General features: G+C 49.6%; 1 protein-coding gene across 1 annotated transcript in view; it reads left to right on the top strand.

Moving 5' to 3' along the window:
• Positions 1-3,151: 3,151 nt before the first annotated feature.
• Positions 3,152-18,120, top strand: part of TENM4 (teneurin transmembrane protein 4) — a 731,443-nt gene continuing 716,474 nt past the window's right edge. Inside the window, exon 1 of the mRNA XM_029957014.1 lies at positions 3,152-3,210. The gene's annotated coding sequence lies outside the window, so the exon portion shown is untranslated. The remainder of the gene's footprint in view (positions 3,211-18,120) is intronic.

The following is an 18,120-nucleotide window of genomic DNA, read 5'->3' as shown; positions in this document are numbered from 1 at the left end:
TCCTTCATGTGTACACTCCCTTCATGTGCCAACTCTGAGGCCATAATCAGTTCCTCATGCTTTTGTCCATGTCCCTGTCCTGTTACCTTTATTCAAAAAGTACCTCCCTTCCCTCATGGTCTAGCTAACGTTCTTGTCTTCAGATTTCAGCTTGATTGCTGTCTCCTACAGGAAGTCTTCCCTTACCCACAAGGATTTGGTTGGGTATCCCTCTGTGCCCACACTCTGCCTATTCCTTAGGCAGAAACCCACCATACGGTGTCTCTCTTGGAAGGCGGGGATTTCTTCATCTTGTTAAACCTCTAAACAGTTGAATTGTATAGCTCCCAAAACCAAAGGAGAGTCTTTGCATAAACACAGTAATTATCAAGATCAAGAAATTAACATTGTCCTATTAATGTCCCAATCCAGGACCACGTTACATGTATTGTCATGACAACTAAGCCAGTTCTTTAATCTAGACCTGTTGCAGAATCCTTCTCTTTCATGATTTTGGTGTTTCATGACAGTCATTTCATTGAAAGTTCCTCAGTTTGGGTTTGTCTGATGTTTCTTCATGACTAGATTCGGGTTATTCACTTTGGGCAGGAATACTGCAGATGTGAGGTTATGTTCCCCTCAGTGTGTCACATCAGGAGGCACACGATGTCTATCATATTATCAGTGATGCCGACTTATTAATTACTTGATTAAGGCCCAGTTGGCCAGGTTTTTCAACTGTAAAGTAACTACTTTTCCCTTTGAAATTAATCAAAGATACTTCGAGACCACGCAGAGTATCTTGTTTCCCTTCATACTTTCACCTGTTTATGCCTCTGTTTTCTCATCAAATGAAATGAAACAGAATGAACGGTGGATTCCAAAATTTTCACTCTCAAGGATCCCTTTATCCTTATCCCCTCTGCCAGGGACCCTGTATTTTGAAAGATTATGTCCGCAAAAAAAATAAATAAATAAAATAAAAAATAAAAAAGGTATTTCTCAAGGCATATGTGACTCATTTTCCCATTATACATCCATCATACATGCCCACCACACTGTACGACCACAAAGGCAAGGCCCGTTTGCCTCTCTGATCTGGAGACGCCCAGAGCCCATCACAGCGCCAACCACAGAGTAGGTGGTCTACAGATATTTGTCAAGGGACTGAATCTACCTGCCAATCACCACTTATGTGCAGCATTTGATATCCATAGTGAGGACACGAAGTTGATACATGCTATACAAAGGCAGAAACTTTTAGCTAGTCTCAGAGGCTTCGTCACTGGTCAGTGTTCAGTTATGGAGATTTTAAACACAGATTGGACAGATACATGGAACCCTCCCATTCACTCCTACTTCTGTCCCTGACTTTCTGGGATGCCTCCAGAGATATTGAAGGGCATTCTAGCACCCCAAGTCTATAATCTCTGTGCTGCCTCTGTAATCAGCAGACAGCAACTGGCTAGTCAGTCTCCCAATCATAAAACAAAAAATTTTAAATATCCTAGAATGTTGCCACATTTCTGTAACATTAGCAATGCCACATTTCCTCCTTCATTACTTACTATAGATGGTGGAGGTAGAATGTAGTAGAAGATCATGAGAGTTTTGAAAAGGGATGGGGGAGTGGAGGTAAAGGAGGCACAACACAGTATTTGAACTTCTATATGCCCAGTGCTTTCTTTCCTTTGTTCACTTTTGTAAGGCTCACCATAATTGGTGAGGTAGGTATAATTATCCATTTTACAGATGAGAAAACTGAGGCTGGATGAGAGGTAATGACTTACAGGAAGTCATGCAGCTCACACGCAGCAGGGCTGCGGTGGGGATTTTCTACAGTCTCCCTCCAGAGCCTTTGCAAGCTGTCAGTGCACCGCACAAGAAAATGCCCTTCTCTAATAATGCCTTCTGGATTGGCGATCACAGTCTAGAAATGCGAAGGACAAATGTCTTGGACCATGTCCTCTGCAGATATTTTTTAAATGATTGTTATCACGACTGAGTAGATGTTACCATGGTTTTGGGGAAGTTGTCCGAGGGAGGGCCTTCCTCTGGGCATCTTGTGAGCCCGAGGAAAGAACTCAGTTCTCAGCTCTTAATTACCTCTGGCTGTGCTGCAGCAGCAATGCGAGAGAGCCTGTCCCCGTAAAAGCGTTGAGGGTGTGAAATAACATCAGGGGGTAGGCGGGGAGGGAAGCCACCGGCCCCAGAGAGACCCGCGGACAGGCAAAGGCGGGGAGGTGGGGAGGGCAAGGAGACCAGACAACACCACAGAGTCACGGGGAAGAAAGCCAAAGCGGGAGGAAAGAGAACAAAAGGCAGGAGCGGAGGAAGTAGAGAAAAGTCGGGACAAGGAAGGAGAAAGTTTGAGAAGGGGACGGAGACAGAGAGCGAAGACGGTAAAAGGAAAGAGCAGACCGAGAAAGACGCTGTAGTGAGAACTACGAGAATTCGAGAACGAAAAGGCAATAAAAGGGAGCGAAGATGGAGAAAGAAGCGGAGTGAAAGAAGGGAAGGGGGCGAGAGGAAGCCATCGGGGCGAACGCACAGACCTGGGCGAGCCGAGAGGCGGCGAGGGGCCCCGGGAGGGCCCGCGTCACCTGCGTGGCGCCCCCCCGCGCCGTGGTGCGGCCCTGCTCCCGGCGCCCCTGCGCCGCGGCTCGCCCAGCCTCGCAGGATTGGCTCCCGCCTCCCATTCATGTAACCTGCGTGTGCGTGTGAGTGTGTGTGTCTCGCTCGCCCTCTCTGTCTGTGTGTAAGAGAGCGAGGGTGTGGGACGGAGGCAGGCAGGCGAGCAGGCAGGGAGGGGAAGAAGAGGAGGGAAGCTATTAAACACACACACACACACACACACACACACACACACACACTCACACACACACGCGCGCGCGCGCACACCCGCCCCAACCCCCCAGAAGCCTCGGGATTGCAGCTGTTTCATGTGGGGCAGCAGTGCTGGCAGGGACGCCGGCCGGGAGCGGCCGGGAGCGGGAGCCGGGCGTGTGCGCGCGGCTGGAGGCTCGCTGGGGCTCCGCTCCCCTCGGGAGCTATTGTTGGTCTCGCTGGAGCTGAGCGCCGAGCCCGGACCCTCTCCTTCCTGGGCGTCCTATTCGGGCTCGCGGAGCCGAAGAGCCGCGCCGCCGAGCGCCCGAGGAGCCACCGGCGCGGCGCCGTGCCTCCCTGCCGCCGTCCTCCCCGCTTCCCCGGCGGTGGCAGCCTGCAGCCACGGTAAGGCGGGCGCGCTCCGTTCTATGGAAAAGCGCCTTGGGGACCGCGGCGGCGTCTCGCCGGCTCCCTCGCCCCTCTGGGCTCGTTGGCCGTGGCGGGGTCGGGGCGGTTCGCGCGGACGCCCAGGGCTCCCGGAGACGCTCGCCTGCTTCCTCGGCCCGTACTGGGGGAGGAAGGGAGGGAGGCTGGGCGGGAGGCTGCCGGCGAGGCGAGCCAGTCTGGAGCCCGAGCCTCCGTCGCCGCAGCCCCCGGAGCCTGTCTATAGAGTCTGGGAGCGAAGGTTAGGTGGAAGAGCTGGGAGGTGGGCACGGGTCCGGGACTCAGGACTGCGGGTGGGAAGGAGGCGGCGCGCCCGGCTTCGTCTGCCTTGCGGGGATCCCCTTCCCCGCTCCAGCCCCAGCCCCAGCGTCCGCAGCCCCTCTGCAGACCAGCCTGCCCCTGGGCCCGGGCGGGCGCTTGATGAGCCCGGGAGGCGGCGCGGGGCTCTGGCGGCTGCAGCGTGTCTTGCCGGGCGAGCACCGGCTGCAGCGGCCCCGCGCGCGCGGCTGTTGGAGCGGAGGAACCGAAGAGCGACCCCGGCCCCGCGTCCTCTGCAGCCCGCGCGGCGTTCGCCTCTTTCTCGCCCGCCGCTCTGCAGCGGTGCTGACGTTCCCTTCCCAGCGAGTGGAGGCTGCATCGCCGGTGGACCCTCAGAGCGGTCCTGGGTGTGAGTGTGTGTGTGGGTGACTACTCGAACCCCTGGCTTGGAGAAATGTGCTCTGGGTTGAAATGTGACCACTGAGCTCCGTCATTTTCCTCGCGTTTTAAAAATGCAGTCTATTGAAGGAGCAGACGAGAAGGTGGTATAGTGAGTGAGTGTGTGTGTGTGTGTGTGTGTGTGTGTGTGTGTGTGTGTGTGCGTGTGTACGTGTACGCGCAACACAGCCAACTACCAGGGGCGAGGGAAGGTTCAACTGGTGAGCCCTCCTTGGCTGGGCTGTGGGGTGGGCTTCGCTGGCCGCTGCCAGCCCCTTCTCTGCCCTGCCCCCGCCTAGGCGAGGTTGGAAAGTACTGGAAATTCAACTGCGTGGTTTCTAACTTTGGAAGTTGGCTCCCCTTTCAGGGCGACACGTTAAGGCATTTGTGCACCCCGGTCCTTGTTGACGAGGGTATTATTACTCGGTTGGGTACAGAGCCCTCTTTAGAAGGGCGCCAATCACCCGCCCATGTCCCTATCCTCCTCCAACCCTACCCCCCACCCTACCCCTCCAGCCCCGGCGAGGTTTATAGAGATGCAGTTATCCGTAAGCTACCAATGCAGCGAAAGGGGCGCATTGAGTCAGCCTGGCTTTCGGAGGATTCTGCGTGCATCCCTGGTGTTTGCCGAGTCCACGAGATCGTCTTGCTGCTTTGTGGAAGGCGGTGGCGGGGCACACTCGGGATTCGAGCGCGGGGGCGAGAGGGTGCCCATGTGCTGAGCTCTGCGGCCGCGCACGCAGGATCTGCCGAACCGCATCGCAGGCAATTATATAAACTGGCTCAGTGATTACCCAGAACCGAAATGCGTGCCCCTCGCTCGCGAAAGACAAGCCCAAAAGTTTGCTTGCTTGGGGAATGTAAGTACCGGGGCGCACCCATCCCGGGACCGGAGAGCAGGGAGATGCCTGGTACCACGGCGCCCACTTATATGATGGGCGTTGGATGCTGATGCTACTGTCCTCAGAGAACCTGTTACCGAGGTAGGGACTGGGTAGAAGCTTGGAGATTGATCTGAGAGGAAAAGCCAGTCAGAACTCAAGGGTCCATGGAGTCCTCAGAGGTCGAGCCTATCTCGGGCGTGTTGGGAGGCCTTGCAGGAGATTATGTTCTCTTAGAAAACTAACTTTGCATCCTGGGGAACCCTTAAGCCTCGCTTCTGCGTCTCTCAAATCTCCCTCATCTCTTACATCCAGTGCCCTTCACGTGTTTAGAAACCTGCCTGCACTCTCTGATCTACCTTGGAGGTGCCAAGCATGCTGGCCATCCAGGCCCACTCTGGCTGGGGTGGGTGGGCTAGGAGGGAGGGTGCTGGCCTCTGCCAGGGTTGGCCACCATTAGGTGCCTATTCTTGGTTTCCTGGGCTAGCCCGGCGCTAATGGGGTCGGATGGGGATGAGTGTAGGGCATGTCTTCCACCCCCTCGCTTCCCTCCTACGCCGACTGCAGTTTGCTTCTGCTGCGTTGGTTTTCCTCTCCCGGTCTCCCTTAGCTGCCGCAGCCTGTAGCATGTTGTGTCTTTGATAGAGAAACCACAGTAGTAGAGTGCTTCTAAATCTTCTTTTCGCCTGTAGAGGGATAAACCACCCTAGACCTGACAGAGCCGTGCGGAACGCTGAAGTCTGGGGCACAGTGGCCCTGAATTCCCTCTTCACCGCAGGCAGGAGGTGGTGATGGGCCTGGGTGGGAGCGGTTTTTTTTTTTTTTTTTCCTTTCCTTTTTCTTTTTTGCCACATTTTTTCGTCCTGAAGCGCCGCATCCCCTCCCCCTGAAATCCCGGGTACGTCTGAGTGTGTTCCGCGCTGTAAAATAAATCCTCCCTTCGCAGACCTGCGGGGCCCTTCGGATTTCCTGCCACTGCCATGATCCTTAACAATGCGATTACAAAGCTCGTGCTCCGCTGGGGAAAATCCCCAGGTGCCAGCTGGCCGCGCCTTGACCTTGCTGAAGGCGCCTTTAACCCGGCAGCCTGAGAGGCTTCGGCCGGCCGCGAGGGTCCGGAAGGGAGGAGGGCGCCCCGGGAGGGGCTGTGCTCGCTCCGGACGGGGCGGGAGTCGGGTCGCGGCTGGGCGGCCGCGGGGAGGGGACGGGGCTCGGCGGCAACCTGTTTGCCCGAGCACTCCTGCTCCGGGCCTCCGCGCGGGCAGGGCGCCGCCGTGCTCTCCGCGGGCCCCCTCGCCTTCTCCGTGGTGGTCTGCCCCGCGCTCCTCCTCGCTCCGGCTCCCAGGCTGGCGGAGCGGCGCCGCAGTCCGGGGGAGCCGGGCAGGCGGGTGGGCGGGGCCTGCGCGGGAAACCCGAGCCCCGACCGCGGGGTTCCGGGCCGGGCGGTACCCCAGGCGTAGTGCCGCCCGGGGTCCTAGCTGTGCCGCGCTCCTCGCTCCTCGCCCGGCCCCATCTTCCGCCCCCCGGCGCGCTCCAGGCGCTCCGCGGCTCGGCTCTGTTCCGGAGCTCTTCTCGCCAAAGTTAGGAGGGATGTTTTCACAGGTGGTGGTGAAAGCGTGTGTGTGTGTGTGTGTGTGTGCGTGCGTGTGTGTGTAAGTAAGTAAGCCTGGAAGGGGGGTGTGCGGCGAGGCCAGACATCGCGCAAAAACTGGATTCCCCTCTTTGTAGCTGTAGTAAGAGAATGATGAGAAAGAATCCGTTTTCTCTGCCGAGGATGATGACCGGAGTCCTTCCAACCTAGTGGAATCGGACCAGTTTGAGCTGATTTTCCAGGGTAAAGGAGCGTGGCCTCTCACTGGTGCCCCGCGTGCACTAGGTCCTTGTGAATGCCGCGGAAGTGAACGCCCCCAGGTTGTCTAGGCAAAACTTGGGACTTAGATGCTCCCGTAGTTTTGGGCGGCTAATTCCCAGCATATGTCTTTAAGTGATGGCGGGGGGGGGGGGGGGGGGGGGGGGGGGGGGGGGGGGGGGGGGGGGGGGGGGGGGGGGGGGGGGGGGGGGGGGGGGGGCGGTGCAGGTAGAGTTCAGGTTGGCATGTGAGTTCACATCTTCTGGGGATCAGTGAAAGTTGTCAGGGATGGAGAGGTTATGTTTTTGAGAGAGATTTCTTGGATTCATCTGCCAGCTTCCTAATGTCATCCAGTTCTGTCATGGGGATGTGGGTAGGACAGGGTCAGAAAGCCAACTAACCACCGTAATGGGCTGTGGCAGGAGAAGAATCAGCCTTGCTCACTGCGGGCCTGGGGCGGGGGAGGGTCTCAGCCTAAGGAAGCATCTTTAGAAAGCAGTCCCACACCGAAGAGAATAATCTAGAATAGGAGGTAATGAGTCCCCACGGAACAAGTGTTGCAGTGAAAGACTGGGTATTGTAGTAGTGGGCGTTTTGGATCTCCAAGGGCTCTCCTCCGATAGATCTGACTTTGGCATAATTCCTTTAACCCTCTCTGGTTTTGGGGGAGTAAATTGATGGGATGTGACTTTAACTCCTTTATTTCCTGGTGGGAATCATGGCGATGGGGCCTTAGGCAAGTTACCTTTGGGACTTAAGTTCTCTCTTCTGGAAAATGGGGAGATATTCTTTGGTTTACAACTAAGTAAGGATTAATGTCTATAAAAACTCAAAGATAATCATTCCCTTCCACTTCCTTCTTCCTTTTCCAACACTGTGCATTTATTGGGTGGGGGCTGGTCAAGAAAATCAACAGCCTGAAGAGAACCAGCAACATTGCATCCACAGTCTATTTAAAAACAGCTCAAGTGCTTGAAACAAAAATATCTTCTCTTTTCTTAGAAAAGTAATTTCCAGTTTTGTTAGAGTTTCTTCCTCATTGAGCCCTTTTTGTGACAGAATTACATCCTTGTGCAGATTGGCATGTTACATAACCTGATATTTCCAGATCAAGAGTTAAAAATGGGCAAGAGGATGATTAGGAATTTAAGATAAAGACTGTTGGACAACAGAGCAAGGGACTCAACGTAAGGTGCCCACTCACAGTCTTTAACTCAGAAGGGTTAAAGAAAATGCAGTTGAATATCACCTAGTGTAAATCCGCACCTGGATGGGTACTCAGCCCCCCTGTCCAGCTACTCTGCCTGGCCCTCCAGCCTGCCACAGTTCTGTCCCAGTACCTTCTCCCATGTCCATAAATCTCAAAAGGGAAACAAAAGAGCAATGGGATTTAAATCACTGCCTTGCAGATTTGATTCCAAGAGCCTACCAGGGTAAATCAACGTCAAATCTAGATCTCAGGGACCGATTTTTCCCTGCCTTCTTACATGGTTTATCAGCCTGGCTTATTGAAGCTGAAAGCTTTGTCACTGCATTTTTGCTTTGCACCCACAGACTGCTGCTGTGAGGGCCACTCTGAAAGTAACACATGCCCCACTTCCCTGGGAGTCGGGCTTGTATAGATCCCTGAACTTAGACTTTTCCACAAGAGCAGCCTCTAGTGAAACAGTGAAAATGTAGACGGCTGCTACTCTGTGCCTTATAGATTCATTAGTCACAGTTTAAAAAAAACTTTTATTGTATATGTCATAATTAGCAAAGTAATATAAGCAAGGTAAGGCAATATAAAGAAAAGCAGAGAGAAAATAAATTTCATCACGTTTTGAGTTGTAACTTGTGACTTTATACGTGTAAAAAATGAGACCACAGTCATAACACTGAATGCGTATTTTCATTTAATGATAGCTCTTTCCATGTTATAATATCTCTCCCTTTGGCAGCATGTTTAATGGCTACATAGAACCTCAGTGTCTTAATATGGCATGATTTATTTAAACAGTACTGAAATTTTGACTTTTTGTTTATTTTTTATTTTATTTTTTTTTAATTAAAACAAAGTTGCAGGAACTACCCTTGTACACACTGTGATTTTAGTGTTTCCTAAGATGAATTCCTAGAAAGTAGGATTGCAGGGTCAGGGACATATGCCATGCTAAGACTTCTGTCACACATGAGAAGCAGTAGGCTACACTGATTTCTACTTCATCTTTTAAACGAGAGAGAATTCGGCTGTTTACATTACAATCCCCTAGAGGCTTGGGAGCCAGGGTAGTTGAGGGAGGCTGCGGTGACCATCAAACCTCTAGCAGGGGATTTGCATAACTTTGAGCTGTTCTGCTGAAGTGATAGGCAAATCCTTTTTCAAGAACATTTTTCTTGCCTGGCTGTTTACGAATCATCACTTTCTGTAGGGCTTCAGCCAGCAATGGAGTTGAAATATGTAAATATGTTCCACTGTATTGTAGGTGGGGCTGGCTCCACAGTGAACGGCAACCGGTTCCTCGGAAGAAGTGTATGCCTCTTGCCTTTGCCTAGGCGGTGGAGAGCACCCCTCCCTCCCCTTCCCCCATCCCTTTTCCTTTGGCTCAGAAGCCCTGCAATGGCCGCCTAAGAAATCTTAACCAAGAGAACCATTGGGACGACCCACAGCAAGCTTATCCCTGCATTTTCCTGGAAAATTGGCCCGCCTGTCTCTCTTCAAGGTGCCTGGGCACAATAAAATAATATTAAATTAACATGCCCATATACTGTTTCCAGAGTAGAAGTAGTTGGGCCTCTCTTCCCATCCTGGCCTGGGCCAGTTCAATGAGATGGGGTATTTGTCAGTCTTCCTTTCACGTGTCAAATTTCTGTGACCCAGAAAAGATTTGTTCCCTGTGGTTACATGACTGGTCATCTGACAGAGAATTCAGCGGAGCCACTGGGGGAAGTCCAGGCCTCCCATTTCTAAGGTGTCCCCGTGCTCAGCCGGAGACATCAGGAGTCCCTTTAGATCAGACAGAGAGGTCACCTCAGCCGTGTTCCACTGTGTGGTCACCACAGAGGAAACCCACTCCCTGGTCGCCGGCTGAATTCTGACGCGTGTTTAGGTGCTGCCTTTGATACTGACACCTCTCCAGTTTCACAAGGGACGGCAATGGAACGTTTTTTTTTTTTTGCCCTTTGTCATGTTCTAAACATCAAATCAGGGCCTTTCTTTCATTCGGAAAACAAAAAGGAAACAGGACATAAATGTAGCAGGACCTCAGAAGCAATCCTGTCTCCTTGAGCCCTGCGTTTGCTTTGTGGATGGTGGCCCCACAGCCTGGGCCCCGCAGCAGGAATGCTTGTCAGATACAACTGATAAGTCGTTATGATTCTCAAGAGCATTAGGTTTTAAGAATGTTTTCACTTAAAGAATGAATTTCTTGCTGTGGAATGATCGTTGTTTCTAAAAGTGAGGTCTTTGAACCCCTCTAAAGTCAAGCAAAAGGGTTGCAGCTAATACTTTATGGCTTAGGGTAAAACACTTGCCCATCCCTGGAATCAGTTTCCATGTCTATAGAGTGAGGATGGGAGAGGAGAGTGGATTTGATGTTTTGTAAGACAGTGCTTCTCACACTTTTACTATGCACACGTATCGCCCGCGGATCTTGTTTTTAAAGTGCAGGTGATTCAGTATGTCTGAAGAGGGGCCCAATAATCAGCATTTCTGACAGGCTCCACAGTGATGCCATGATGCTGCTCCCTGGTCCACACGTTCAGGTAGCCAGGTTACAAGCAACCTCCTACTCTGTTGTTATTTCAGAAAGTCATAATGATGACCACCAGACATCAAGAGGAGCTGTCTTATATTTATAACTTGGCACTATGGAGAGATGTGTCCATTCTTTACTTCTGGTTTTGAGAATTGGCTCCTTGGTTTCAGCAGACAGAGTACGGAGAGACATAGCTCTTTAGTGCAGTGGCTGTCCAGGAGGTGGAAGAATGCAGTAAGAGCCAAACAAGCACGTAGTGAGAGCCGTGTGTGTTAGGGAGCTGTTGTCACCCCCATGTTCTAGATGAGAAAACTGAGACTCCTTAAGACCAGCCATTTGCCTAGGGTCACAGACCTCGGCCTAGCATCTGATCATAGGCCTCTCTGGCTCTAAAGCCCTCTTTCTCCTAGAATGGCAACTTTATAACTTTCTGGAATGCCACGTAATTAAAACTGAGGGCTTAGCAAAGTGTTTCTCTTTAAAGGTCCTTTTACTGAGTCTACTTTGAGAGTAGATCAAGACATTTAAAAATTTGTTTCATTATCATGCAAGCAATGAAAATGCTTGAGAGCTTAAAAGCAATTTGTTCAACTTGGTTAAATATCCACCCTCCCCAGGCTTGTTTGTATTATTAATTTACTCATCAAACTGTGACATCAAAACCATTGTGAAGGTACATTTCAGTATCTTCTGATTGGTGGAGTCCTTCAAATGAAAGGAGTTTGCATTCATGAGGTCCACAGTAGAAGGATCTAGTTCAGAGTGAGTCAGAAAAACGAGCTCTTTACTGAATAAACTCAGCCCTCCTCTGGCCTCTGGTTGAGAATTGGTCGTTTAAACGTTTTATTAACGTGCAATTATTCTGAGAACCAGTCAGCAATGCGGCTCTTTGCAAACATTAATTAGCCGATCTTCACATCACCCCCAATATGGCAGATAAATAGCATTAAGCCTGCATTTGAGAGAATAAGTGGACACACGGAGATGAAGATGGAAGAGGCAAACTTTCGCCTTGCAGGAAGTGTGGTAGAGGGAGGTAGAGGGAGGAGACTGCGTGAATCTGGCACTTACTATTTACTGGGTGATGCACTAGATATTCCTGAGTTGCCCTGTGCGCCGTAGTCACTAGTCACAATTTAAATTAAGTTTAATTAAATAAAATGAATAATTCATTTCCTCAGTCACACTAGCCAGACTCCCAGCGCTCAGTAGAGGATGGTGGCTATCTTATCAGACGGTATATAGAGCATTTCTGTCATTGGAGAAAGTTCTGTGAGGTGGTGGTGGCTAGTAGCTTGGGATGATGAAGGACTAGTATAGAGATCTCTGCAGGTGTGGACTCTCCTGTAAAATCGCCTAAAACAGTTCCTGACATGTGATGGTCACCACCTAGCCCATGCTGCGGCTGAGTGCTTTGTGGGTAGTGCTTAAGGACCGGCCCCTGAAGCTGAATGTGGTTCAAATCCCAGTGTAGCCGCAAACTGGTTGTTAAGACTAGAGGTAGGTTATCAGATACTCTGTGTCACTTCGCAGGTTCATGCTACTGTTTTTCACTTCTCTTGTTAGTCAAGATTATTTGTAAGACGATGCTGGATTCTGGAGAGGGTGCTGGGAGATAGGTGCTCTCCTCCACTGCTGGTGGAAATGCAAATTAATACACCCTTTTAGGAAAGCAATTTGGCAATAACTGTCAGTAGTCCTAGAAACACTTGTTCTTTTTAGTCCACTATTCCAATTCTAGGAATCTAGCCAAAGAAAATAATCAGAGATGGGCAGAAAAGATGTCAGAATAAAAATGTTCATTGCTGTGTTATCTATAATAGTGGGAAAAAAAGGTAAACACTTGGATTGGACAAGTAAAGTATGGGAGCCAAACAGTGGGATAGTGTATAAAGATTAAATGTCATTTTCAAACATGTGTTTTTGTGACGTAGGAAAATGCCACAATAAAATTATGGTTTAAAAAGATAATGCTATACTATTAAATTCCAAATATGCTTTTCAAAGCAGACACTTGTTGAAGTGGAACTAAAAAGAAATAGACTAAGTATTAAAATGTGAATTAGTAGCATTGTTGATGGCTTTGAGGGAATTATTTTAGCTTCTTCCTCTAAGTTTTATGTTTTTGGTTTTTTTGTTTGTTTTTTAACTGAACTAATGTAAAAAGGTTGGCATCTGCGTGCCCTGCGCACTCAGGCCGTCTTCCCTGTTCTACGTTGTATGGTCAGAGACACCCAGCTGCTCTTAATCTGCTTTTTGTAGCAATTTTGAAATTTCGAGTTTATCCTGTTGTGTTTGTCTACCTTCAGGGTCAGGGCTACTCCCAATGTCGGACGTTAATGGCTCTTTATGGCCGCTTAAGTCTGTTTGTACCTGCACTCTGAGGTGATTCAGACTGAGCAGCCCAGAGCAGGGGGAAGAGCAGGAGCTTTGGAGCCTGAAAGAAATAGGCTCAGACCCTGACCCTCACTTCCTACCCTAGAACCTTGGGCAACCCTTCTGTGCCTCAGTGTTCTCCTCTATAAAGTCAGAAAAGCAACAGATCCCCTCTCCTATCCCAGGGCTGTGAGGGTTGAGTGTTCACTTCAGTCGAACATCTGATACATCCAGGTAAATACAGACGCAAATGACCTCAGGGCCTGGCGCCCAGGGCTATCTAGAACATAAGCTCATTTATTCTTATTCTCCAGGACACTCTTGAAATCGGTGGAGTTTCCACTTTTCAGTTGAAGGAATGAGGTGTCTGGTGGTTGCATGCCATGACCCCCGTCCTGTGGGTTTGTGAATGGCAGAGCCGGGAGTGGACCCAGCCCGGCTGGCAGTGAGCCTCGTGCCTTCTCTGGTCCGGGCTCCCAAGCTCCAGCGCCATCTTCTTTCCTGGTTTTCCTGGACGCGCTTCAGCCTGACACTCTGTGAACTCCTCCTGCCCGAGCCATGTACATGTCCCTCGCAAGGAATAAATAAGGCGGACATTCCTTTTTTGTAGGTTGAATGATTATAGCAACAACTCACGTGACTAAAAAGTAACCCCGAGCTGCCAAGTCACAGAGGTAGAGACGCTCGTCCTAGAACCATTTTCTAGAAAGTTTACAGGACCCTTGGCTCAGCTGACTCTTTGCCGCCTTGAAAGATCTGGGCAGCTTGAAGGAGGCACCAAATTTGTGGGCAGCCCCAGCTCCCAGCTTTAACACTTTGTGGGACCTTGGGCAAGTTTCTTCCTATCTCCATGCCTTAGAGTCCGTGTCCATGAAATGGAGATAATAATGGGTGTGTGTTAGCATTGGTGGAAGGATTGTCACGAAAGAATGTTTGAGACAGTTTTGTGAGACCTTGTCACTGTTGAATCAGCACCACTATTTCCAGAGTCTTAAAAGTAACTTCTTGTGGGACAACTAAGTCATGGGCTCCTTTCGTCCAGTAGGGATGGTTCTCCCGTATGCTTGGAATAAGTGTGTTCTATCTAACGCCATGGAAGACAGAGGAAAATGCCAACAGTTTTTGGGAGGAAGTCTCTGCTTTGTCACCTGATAGCTGTACGGATTCCAGCAAGTTCCTTAATATCTCTGAGCCTCCATCATTTTTTTTTCATTTATAAAGTAGAAAACAGAAATCTCCCTCAAAGAGCTGGTGTGGGATTCATGAAGTGACTTGCACAGTGCCCAACAATGTCCCCTGTGTGAATGGGAGCTCTTGACATTGCTGTTTTCCTGCTCTCTCCTCACTCGCTCAGCTTCCTGGCCTCTTGATTCTTGCTTGCAGAGCGTTGCCTGCTCTGTCAGCACAGTTCCGCAGTGTATAGAACTACAGAGGGGAGACTGAGAGGGTCTCAAGGAGCTGATTTCCAGTTTTTGCAGGTCAGACTCTCAGAGCGCCTCTGGCATCCTACCTTTTGAAAATGGAGGTGCCTGTGGAAGTGCAAAAACCAAAGTGCTCTCCATTTAGACCAGCAGATCCTGGTTCCGATGACAGCTCTTTCGCTTTGCTGCTCTGCACCAGTGTGGTCGAAATGATTATCCGCTCCTCTGAGCTGCTGTCAGGTGTGAGATTTTGAGGTCCAGTGCTGTACCCAACCCTGTGGTTCCCAACCCTGGCTGTGTGTTAGGATCCCTGGGGAGCTCTTCCCAAAGACTGGTGCCCTAGCTCCACCCCAGCAATGGCTGGGACTCAGGGGACACTAAGCTGCAGCCAGGATTGAGAAATTCTGCATAAAGTAGAGCCTCCTTGAATGTTCCTTCCCTCCATTCTTCAGAGAAGCATAAAGGGATCCCATGTTGGGTAATTTCTGTATGAGGAGGGTGACCTCGTTTATTGGAGCCGTGGGACTACGGATATAGTAATCAAAGCTTCCTTCCTATTGCCTCTCCACCTCCCGGCAAACTGAGTCCCCTGGGTCAGGAAAGCGTGGCCTCACTCAGCCTGTCTCCTCCTCGTTTAGACAATTGGATTCTGAGTGCTGGAAAAGGCCTAGCCTTTGCCTAGAGATGATGTGATGTTCCCCTGACCTGGTTTTGCTCCTTTTATGTTCACTTCTGGGCAGAGCTCTCTTAACCATTCATGCCCAGCCTCCACGCAGCCAGTAAGTCCTCAGGGTCCCCGGGGTAGAAGAGGGAGCGCCTGGTCCCTACTCCCCAGAAAAGGCTTATTCTATGGTAGTAGCCCTCCAGGATTGACCTTACCCAAGGGCCAGGAGGCTCTGCACTTCTGGATGCTTTGGGTGATTTGACATCTTCTAGATAATTGATATTTGCTTGAGAAGTCCTACTTAGTTGGCTGCCTTTTTTTTTTTTTTAAATCACTTCAAGTCCACCTCAAAGTGGGAAAAAGTATGTTCCAGAGACGGCTTGTAAACTTAGTGTGGATAGGCACTGCCAGGGGACTTGTTAAAATGCAAGCTCTGATTCGTGGATGGGAGGGAGAGCCTGGGACTCTGCATTTGTGCTCCCACAGGTTCAAGGCCCACAGGTTTTTTTCTGTGTGTTTTTTTTTTTTTTACATTTTATTTATTTTTGAGAGACAGAGAGAGACAGAGGGTGAACAGGGGAGGGGCAGAGAGAGAAATAGACACAGAATTCGAAGCAGGCTCCAGGCTCTGAGCTAGCTGTCAGCACAAAGCCTGACACGGGGCTCGAACCCTGAACCATGAGATCATGACCTGAGCCAAAGTCGGACGCTCAACCTACTGAGCCACCCAGGTGCCCCTAAGGCCCACAGGTTCTGAAACCTCGATCTTTTTTCCTGCTTCCACTTTCTCTTCCCTCTCCTCTCTCCAAGCCTGGGGTAAAAGATGTAGAGTGTCGTAGAGCAAATGGAGTTGGTTGGTTTGGGCACCTCTTTGTCAGACTTGTGGCAGCTGCAATATGACAGGAGACATACGAAATAGTGGCCCTTCCCTTGGTGCCGCTGAAAGATTCCAGTTCCAGGTATTGTGATATATCCTCCAGGCTTCCTTCCACATTCTCACCAAAACTTGTTATTTCTTGTTTTTGATCTTAGGCTATTCTGAAAGGTATGAGGCAGTATCTCATTGTAGTTTTGATTTGCATTTTCCTGATGACGAGTGATGTTGAGCATCTTTTCATGTGTCTGTTGGCCATCTGGATGTCCTCTTTGTAGAAGTGCCTGTTCATGTCTTCTGCCCATATTTTGATTGCATTGTTTTTTGTTTGTTTTGGGTGTTGAGTTGTATAAGTTCTTCATATACTTTAGATACTAATCCTTTATCAGACATGTCATTTGTAAATGTCTTCTCCCATTCAGTAGGGTGTCTTTTAGTTTTGTTGATGACTTTCTATGTTGTGCAAAGGTGTTTTTGTTTTTGGTTTTGTTTTTGATAGAGTCCCAATAGTTTATTTTTGCTTTTGTTTTCCTCACCTCAGGGGACCTATCTAGAAAAAAGTTACTGTGGCCAGTGTCAGAAATTACTGCCTGTGCTCTCTTCTAGGATTTTTGTGGTTTCAGGTCTCACATTAAGATCCTTAATCTGTTTTTGAGTTTATTTTTGTGTATGGTATATGAAAGTGGTCCAATTTCACTCTTTTGCATGTTGCTGTCTAGTTTTCCTGACACCATTTGTTGGAGAGATGACTTTTTCCCATTGCATAATTTTTGCCACCTCCAGGCTTCTTTCATCTCTAAACTCATTAAGCCTTGTGGCACATTGTGGAATAGGTAGTGATTTTTATTACTAGGATAAGTATTACTTTGAAAATTTTATAACAGATATCATGTTTTTTATTTAATGTTTTTTTTTTCTGATTATACCAACAATACATGAAAACAACAGAAAATTTAGAAAACCTAAGATAACCAGGGAACATATGAAGACAGCCCATAATCCTGTCATGTGGAGGTAGTTTTTTCTAACACTTTGGTTTTCTCTTCGTTGTTATTTCTACGTACAGCTCTGCGCTCCCCACAGTCCTCTTCCCTTCCCCCACACCATTTTCAGGAGATCTGACACACAATTTTGTTACCTTAACATGCCCTGATCATCTCCCCATGGTGCTGAATTTTCTCTCCAACGTGACTTTTAGTAGCTATGTGGTAGTCCATCATAGGATATATCATTGTTTATTTAACCTATTTCCTATTGTTGGCAATTTTTCACCACTGTAAATAATGCTGAGATCAACACTTTTGTGCACCTGTCCATTTATTTCCTTCAGCCCAGTTTCTTTACTTGAAATTACTAGGTCAAAGAGCATGCAGCTTTTTAGGACTTTTGATACCTGTTGCTAAATGGGCCTGAGGAAGGTCTGAATCTAATTTAAGTTCCCTCTCATCTGGTAGGAATTAGATCAAGGAAGTGATCATTACGTGCATTTTACGTTGGCAATTGTCCCTCATCAGGAATTCCAGGCCAGAGCAGACATCCCTGCCGGCACCCACCTGTGGCCAGAGTGTGGGAGTTCACCACACCGGGGAGATGGGCCCTGGACTTAACTCAGATCTTCCTGGATCTGTGATGGTATCCCTTTTTTTTTTTTCTTAAGTTTGTTTATTTTGTGTGAGAGAGAACGAGGGAGGGCAGAAAGAGAGAGAGAGAGAATCCCAAGGAGGCTCCTTGCTGTTAGCACAGAGCCTGACGTGGGGCTTGATCCCATGAATGGTAAGATCATGACCTGAGCTGAAATAAAGAATCAGCCGCTTAGCCAACTGAGCCACCCAGGTGCCCGATGGTAATAATGATTTTAAGGAAAGAGGGGAAGAGAGAAGAAGGGGCCCAAGTATTTCCCAAACTTGAGGCTCATGATCAGACTGTGCCCAAAGCCCAACCACTTCTCACCGTCCACATTTGTACCGCCCTGGTCAGAGCCCCGTCTCTCACCCGGATGGGTGTAGTCATGGCCCTCACTGGCCTCCCTGCTCCTGCCCTGGCTCCTTGCAGTTTATCCTCAACGCAGGGGCTGGGGCGATCCTGGTAAGACACACATCAGAACACGTTACCACTCAGTTCAGAACTCTGTAACGGTGCCTCATTCGCCTCAGAGTAAAGGTCATGGTCCTTACGTGACCTGGACAGTCATCCACCAGTGCCAGGCCTCTCCTGCATCTCTGACCTCACCTCCCATGCTTTGTTGGAATGTGTCAGGCTCAGTCCTGCCTCAAGGCTGTTCCCTTTGCCTGGAACATTCTTTCCCGGGATAAGTACATGGCTAGCCGCCCACCTCCAAGTCTTTGCTCCAATATCGCCTTCTCCACAAGGCCC

This window comes from Suricata suricatta, chromosome 11 (genome assembly GCF_006229205.1).
Source record: "Suricata suricatta isolate VVHF042 chromosome 11, meerkat_22Aug2017_6uvM2_HiC, whole genome shotgun sequence".
In the NCBI taxonomy this organism is placed as follows: Eukaryota; Metazoa; Chordata; class Mammalia; order Carnivora; family Herpestidae; genus Suricata; species Suricata suricatta.
Note: the sequence above shows the minus strand (reverse complement) of the source record. Positions and strands in the feature narration are given on the sequence as shown.